Below are 7,475 nucleotides of genomic sequence, written 5' to 3' on the forward strand. Positions count from 1 at the left end.
TTTGTTGAAGGGCTACGGCCAGTACTAAAAACCAGGTTAACTACAAAAATGCCCCATTGGAAAAACACGCAAATTGCAGCTGTAATAGATGATTTATATCATCACGAGAGAAATCTTGAAGGTGCTCAGAAAAAGAAAGAAGAAAAATTAATGCAATTGCAAATTGCAGCTACTAAGTGGTCTTTAAATAAATCTAAGAGCGATGCAGGTAAGGATGGTGATGGAAGGAACAGAGATTTCAAATGTTATAACTGTAATGGTAAAGGTCACATTGCACGGTATTGCAAGAAACCAAAAAGACAACAAGTGCAGACAGAGAATAAGCAGGATTGACTAGATGATAGTGATGTTATGTGTGACATTACCCCTTTAATGTCTTTACACAGGTCTCCTGTTCCAGCCAAAGAACCTGTACTGCACTGTGACGTTGCAGGAACTAACATTCCCTTTCTTGTTGATACAGGTGCATCTGTCTCCCTGATAAATGATACTTTTCTCCCAAAAACAGGGGAAAAGCTGAAAACAGTAGGAGTTACCGGAAGACCTAACTTTCTTTCCATTTCAGATCCTGCACCTGTGACCATAGGTCCAATAACAACAGAGCATTCTTTCCTTTTGTCAGCAGATGCCCCGATAAGCCTTCTGGGACGGGACCTGCTATGTAAGCTAAATTGTACTATCTTTTGTACCCCGGATGGAGTACATATCCAAGTACCAAACGGCAACACTGAGGAGGTAGTAACTTTGTTGTACATGAATCCCGATGTCGGCCCTGAGAGCAAAGGTCTGGATCCCGAAGTAGAATCCATGTTGATGAATGTCCCCAATAAATTGTGGAATGCAGATTCTACCGAAGTGGGTCAAATGAGTCATGTCCAGCCAGTACAAATTGCATTAAAACCGCATTGTATTCTCCCATGTAAGCCTCAATATCCATTAAAACCTGAGGCAGAAATTGGCATAGGCCCAACCATTCAGTCTCTCCTGAAACAAGGAGTCCTGCGGAAAATTCAGAGCCCTTGCAACAGTCCAATTTACCCAATAAAGAAAGCTGGGGGAAAGGGTGCATGGAGAATGGTGCAGGATTTGAGGACCATCAATGAAGTTGTGGTGCCACTGCACCCAGTGGTCCCTAATCCTGCTACCATTTTAATGCAGATACCGTCAGACAGCAAGTATTTTTCGGTTGTTGATTTGTGTTCTGCCTTTTTCTCCATTCCAATTCACCCTGACTCACAATATCTTTTTGCTTTCACCTACAGACGACTGCAGTACACTTGGACGAGATTACCACAGGGTTTTCTGAACTCCCCTACCATCTTTAGTCAAGCACTGAGTAACAACTTGGCCGATTTAAGTCTCCCATGTGGGTCAGTTCTGATCCAGTATGTGGATGACCTGCTGCTGTGCTCCATGACAAAAGAAGAAAGTCTGAAAGATACGGAAGCCCTTCTGTGCTTTCTGGCAGAGAATGGACACAAAGCAGCAAAAGCTAAGTTGCAACTTTGTCAGATTAAAGTCAAATATGTTGGGAGTTGTTTGACACAGGGACAGAGACATCTTTTGACTGACAGAGTCAATGCCATACAGCGTCTATCCATTCCCCTTAACAAAAAGCAGATGAAACAGTTTTTGGGGACGGTGGGATACTGTAGACAGTGGATTTTGTGTTTTTCTGTCCATGCGACTCCTTTGTATGCGCTGACCCAAGACTCAGTTCCAGAACCCTTTGAACATACTGAAGAGACTCAGACTGCTTTCCAAGAACTGAAGACTGCGCTCTTGACTGCACCTGCGCTTGGACTGCCGAATTATGCTCTCCCTTTTCATCTTTTTTGCCATGAGGTTCAAGGGCACGCTCAAGCTGTATTGACACAAAGGCATAACGACGCAAACCGACCAGTTGCCTATTACAGCGCCCAGTTGGACCCAGTCGCCAGGGGGATGCATGCCTGCCTCAAAGCTGTTGCAGCAACTGCATACTCTGTAGAAAAATCTGCAGATTTGGTTCTCATGCATTCACTGACTGTATGGGTTCCTCACTCCGTGTATGCGTTACTCAACTGTCAGAGAACCAGACATGTCACCCAAGCCCGACTGACCAAGTGGGAAGTGACTCTTTTGCAGCCCAGTCACATCACCCTCCGCAGGTGTTCACAGCTTAACCCTGCTACTCTTCTTCCTTATGAGACAGGATTGTCTCAGAGAGAGGAAGATGGGGGGGTTAGTGACACAGATTTTTCTGGCGAAACTGATTTTAGTGACACAGATTTTTCTGGCGAAACTGATTTTTTTGTGAATACAGCAGACGACCATGACTGCATACTTCACACGCAGACGTTGACATTGCCAAGGGCAGACCTACGTGAAGAACCATTACAAAATCCAGACTTGGTGTTTTATGTAGATGGGAGTTGCCACAGACAGACAGACACTGGAGAATTGAATTCTGGATTTGCAGTAGTGGATGATTATACTGTGATACATGCTGAAGCACTGGGACCCCCACATTCAGCCCAAAGAGCAGAGTTAGTTGCACTCACAAAAGCATGTCAACTAGCTGAAGGGAAACATGTGAACATTTACACAGACTCACGATATGCTTTTGGGGTGACCCATGACTTTGGTACCATCTGGAAGATGAGAAATTTCCTTACTGCAACGGGCTCCCCAATAAGCCATGCAAAGGAAATTACTCAATTACTGGATGCTATACATCTCCCAAAGGAGATTGCGGTTATCAAGTGTCAGGCTCACACTTCTGGACAGGATCCAATAGCAAAAGGAAACAGCCGAGCTGATGCTGCTGCAAAAGAGGCAGCAAGCAAAACAGTAAAAACACTCTTACTGAGCCTGAAAGAAATCCCAAGTTGGGAAAAACTCAAAACAATGCAAAATAATTGTTCTCCACAGGAAAAGGCCCGATGGAAGGATAAACGGTGCACCCAGGATTCTGATGGCCTCTGGAGAGACAGCGAAGGTAAACCAGTGGCCCCAAAATCACTGCTCACAGCGCTAGCAGACATTTCCCATGGTTTAACCCATGGGGGAAAAAATGCGATGCGAAATTTGATATACACGTACTGGTGTGCACCTGGGTTCACAGCCATCGCGAAAAAGAAGTGTTTGTCTTGCCAAACATGCCTCCAGCAAAATGCTGGAGGAGCTGTGAAAGCCCCACCTTCGCACCTTCCATCAACCGAGGGTCCTTTCCAGATTCTGCAGATTGACTACATCCAGTTACCCAAGGTTGGTAGACTGCAATATGTCTTGGTATGTGTTGATCAATTTTCAGGATGGGTAGAGGCTTATCCAACAGCCTCACAGACAGCAGAAGTAACAGCATCTAAGATCTGCAAGGAATTTGTATGTAGGTATGGTATTCCCCAGGTAATCTCGAGTGACCAAGGCCCTGCTTTCACAGGTAAAGTGTTTCAACAAGTGTGTTCAATGATAGGGGTAAAACAGCAACTGCACACCCCCTATCACCCACAAGCTAGTGGGAAAGTTGAACGGTACAATCGAACAATAAAAGAGAAATTGGCTAAATGTTGCAGAGAAACAGGAATGAAATGGCCAGATGCATTACCTTTAATATTGATGGATATTAGGACCACTCCACGTGGTCAATTGCAATTGTCACCATTTGAGGTTCTGTATGGAAAATTACCTAATCATCCGCTTTCACCCCCAGAAACCATTCATACTGCTCAGAACACCTTGAATGTGGACTACGTCTTACGTCTACAACAACAGTTGAGAGACATTCACCGGAGCGTTCATCTGCAGCAACCACAAGCTAACTTGACTTGTCATACGGTGCAGCCAGGAGACTACGTTTTGGTGCGTAAGTTCTTGCGATCTGGTTCTCTTACAGAAAGGTGGGAGGGTCCCTATCAAGTCCTGTTGACAACGCCTACCAGTATCAAGGTAGAAGGAAGAGGGGCTTGGATCCACGCATCTCACTGCAAGCGAGTGCATCCCACAGCTGAGACGACATCTGAGTCTACGACAGCCAAAGAAGGACCACTGGACATCATCAGCACCACCCACCCTGAGCTGCACCCGTAAGTGTTGCCGTGGTCTGAGGTGAAGCAGAAATACGTTTCCCTCAGACTGCCACCTAAGTCGCAGCTGAAACAGCTGAAGATTTATCCAGCGCTGTTTCTTCCTTCGTGTGAAGAGGACATTCAACAAAAAGAAGATGACACTATATGAGCAGTTGTATGGTCCACATGCTAACAAAAGACTATGGGGAGCGGTGATTAGTATATGGTGCCTCTTGGTAGTAATCATAATATTGCAAATTGGTAATGAACATGGTGTTTCCTCAGGTACTAATGATCCAGCAGACCAATCTGATCCTCCCTTTGAGAGACGAAACAAGAGAGGACTGACTGATGTTCATGATTGCATTGAGTACTATTGTAAGCCTAATGGTTATGAAGCCAGATGTATAGTATGGTGCTTTGATCAGAGAGAATTTCTTAGAGGTAAAAGAGATTTACACGAGCACCTACAAGAACCTTGGGACAATAGGTTACTAAATATGCATGACACCATAGCTAAACGGACAGGTGTAAAGGATTGTTGGATCTGTACACACGCACCCATTTCGTCCAAATCAATGCCATTTCTAGCTACCCCAGTTCCAATGAATGAATTAGTATTGGGCCTGGATGATGAATTTTCCTTCCCTACAAATTTAAGTGCATCAAGATACAATAACACTCGAGTAGCCTTACCCATAGCTGGGTGGACCGCCCCACCATGGTGGGTTGCTATCAGAGACTTGTCCCTTATATCTCCTCATAGCATAGCTGTGTGCGGCCCTGGGTCCACTAGTATTCGGTGTAATAGGATTAACATTTCAAACAATGACTTGGGAACCATACCTGTAAATTTAGAGTCATTACAAGTAATATTCGTACCAAGCCGTGTTTCCTATACAGTGAACAATGAAGAATCCACTATATTTGGGGGACTGATATATGAATTAACTGAAGGAACTTCTGGTTTCTTGCGTGATTTAATCAATGGTTCAGGATATAATAACAACGAAAACAAATGCAATGAAACAGTAAGAGGTATATTGAAGTTCCCTTGGTGCCCATCCCAAAGATTACAGCCCTTAATATGGTATGCTTCTGAAATTTCTTACAGGTTGCTGTCCCATTTAGGAGGCGAACACATTATACTTCCTGAAAATATGTATTACGTTTGTGGAACTTTTGCTTACAAATTTCTACCTTATGACGGAGTTGGCACATGTACACTAGCAAGATTGACTCTAGCTACATGGACCATCTCTCATGATGAGATAGACCTTGATCAGATACCAAGACATATGATGCAAAAACGGAGAACAAAGACAAAACCACTTGTACACACTCCATGGTATACAAAGTTTGGTCTTACTTTAACCATCACAGGTTTGGCTATACATAACTCGCACACTATAGAACAATTGGCTGAACTGTTTGATAATGTAACAGATGAGGTGTTTGATGCTATTTCTATATTGAATAATCAGACTAAGTTTCATGCGAAAGTACTTAATCAACACACAATTGTTCTAGACTATCTTACAGCCAGTCAAGGAGGTATGTGTCAGATAATTGGACCAGCATGTTGTAACTACGTAGATACCAACTTCTCTGTACGAGTAGATAAGCACATAGCAAAAGCTATAGAGCTAAAAGAAAGGTTCAGAGAAGAAAACTCCCAGGACGATGACTTCTCTCTGGGAAGCTGGTTTCAGTGGCTGAACCCATCCACCTGGTTCAAAGGCATAGGAGGATGGTTTACAGGCATTGGACACATGTTCCTACAGCTATGTCTAATAGCCATCGTTATTGCCTTCCTGATAAAGATTATCAAATGTATCATAAGAAAAATACGTAAGCCAAGACATGTCCTGAACGTACATTTGCTGCCAGATAATGAAAATTCCGACATCCCTCTTCTCGCTCCACCCACTCAAAGAGAAGGCCGCAGATATTACTACTTTGACGTAGAGGTATAAGTGATAAAATAATTATCAGAGAGAGGAATGATGAGGAAATTAATAAACTATATTCTACCTCCCCTTTAAATCCTTTCCCATGTCCCTTTAAATGTTCTTTTAGGCAGAATAAAACATAGATTATAGTTAGTAAAATCATGTCCTCAATCTATCAGTAATCACTAAGCAAAGATACAATGTTGACAGAAGCTACTGTGGTATTTACAGAAAGCTATGTGCCCTGGTCACGCTGACCTTAGGTTAGTATGGTCGAGGGTATCAACCTTGAACATCAAAAACAACTTGTCGCTGTATCTTTTACCTTTAACTTAAAATACCGTGTTGTAATATGATTGGTTGTTAATTGTTTGTTCTGTACAATGATTGGTTGTTTCATGATTCTCCTATGTTCCCCATACCTGTACTCCCACCTATGAAATTACTATAAGAGTTGTACCTCGAGACAATGGAATTAGTTCTGTTCTAACCTAGATCAGAGCTCTTGTGGCTACAATAAACCTTTTAACCCTTACAAAGGTTGTGACGTCATCCTTGGGAGATTGAGAAGTTATTCCTTATCATTTCTGTCTTTCCTTTTATCCGCACCTGGGTCGTTAGTTAGGGGTGTTGCTATATAAGCTCCCTGGACCTTCAGTTCAATGCCTGGCAACGTAGTTATCAGAGCTAGTCTGCTGTGCTCTTGTCTACTGATCCTGGTTCCAGTTATATCAGCTAAGTCTGCCTTTTGCTTTTTGCTATTTGTTTTGGTTTTGTATTTTTGTCCAGCTTGTTCCAAATCTATATCCTGACCTTTGCTGGAAGCTCTAGGGGGCTGGTGTTCTTCCCCCGGACCGTTAGACGGTTCGGGGGTTCTTGAATTTCCAGTGTGGATTTTGATAGGGTTTTTGTTGACCATATAAGTTACCTTTCTTTATTCTGCTATCAGTAAGCGGGCCTCTCTGTGCTAAACCTGATTCATTTCTGTGTTTGTCATTTCCTCTTACCTCACCGTCATTATTTGTGGGGGGCTTCTATCCAGCTTTGGGGTCCCCTTCTCTGGAGGCAAGAAAGGTCTTTGTTTTCCTCTACTAGGGGTAGCTAGATTCTCCGGCTGGCGCGTGTCATCTAGAATCAACGTAGGAATGATCCCCGGCTACTTCTAGTGTTGGCGTTAGGAGTAGATATATGGTCAACCCAGTTACCACTGCCCTATGAGCTGGATTTTTGTATTCTGCAGACTTCCACGTTCCTCTGAGACCCTCGCCATTGGGGTCATAACAGTTTGCCAGGCCCGTATTAAATGTTTAATGCATTGCAGAAGAGGGATTATAAGAAAGAAGATTCTGAGTTTTTTTTTTCTCCTTCCCCTTTACCTCAGAGTGGCTATGCTTGCTGCAGACATGAATGTCCAGACCTTGATTACAAGTGTGGACCAGCTGGCTACTCGTGTGCAGGGCATACAAGACTATGT

The sequence above is a fragment of the Ranitomeya variabilis genome, chromosome 4 (genome assembly GCF_051348905.1).
Source record: "Ranitomeya variabilis isolate aRanVar5 chromosome 4, aRanVar5.hap1, whole genome shotgun sequence".
Taxonomy (NCBI): domain Eukaryota; kingdom Metazoa; phylum Chordata; class Amphibia; order Anura; family Dendrobatidae; genus Ranitomeya; species Ranitomeya variabilis.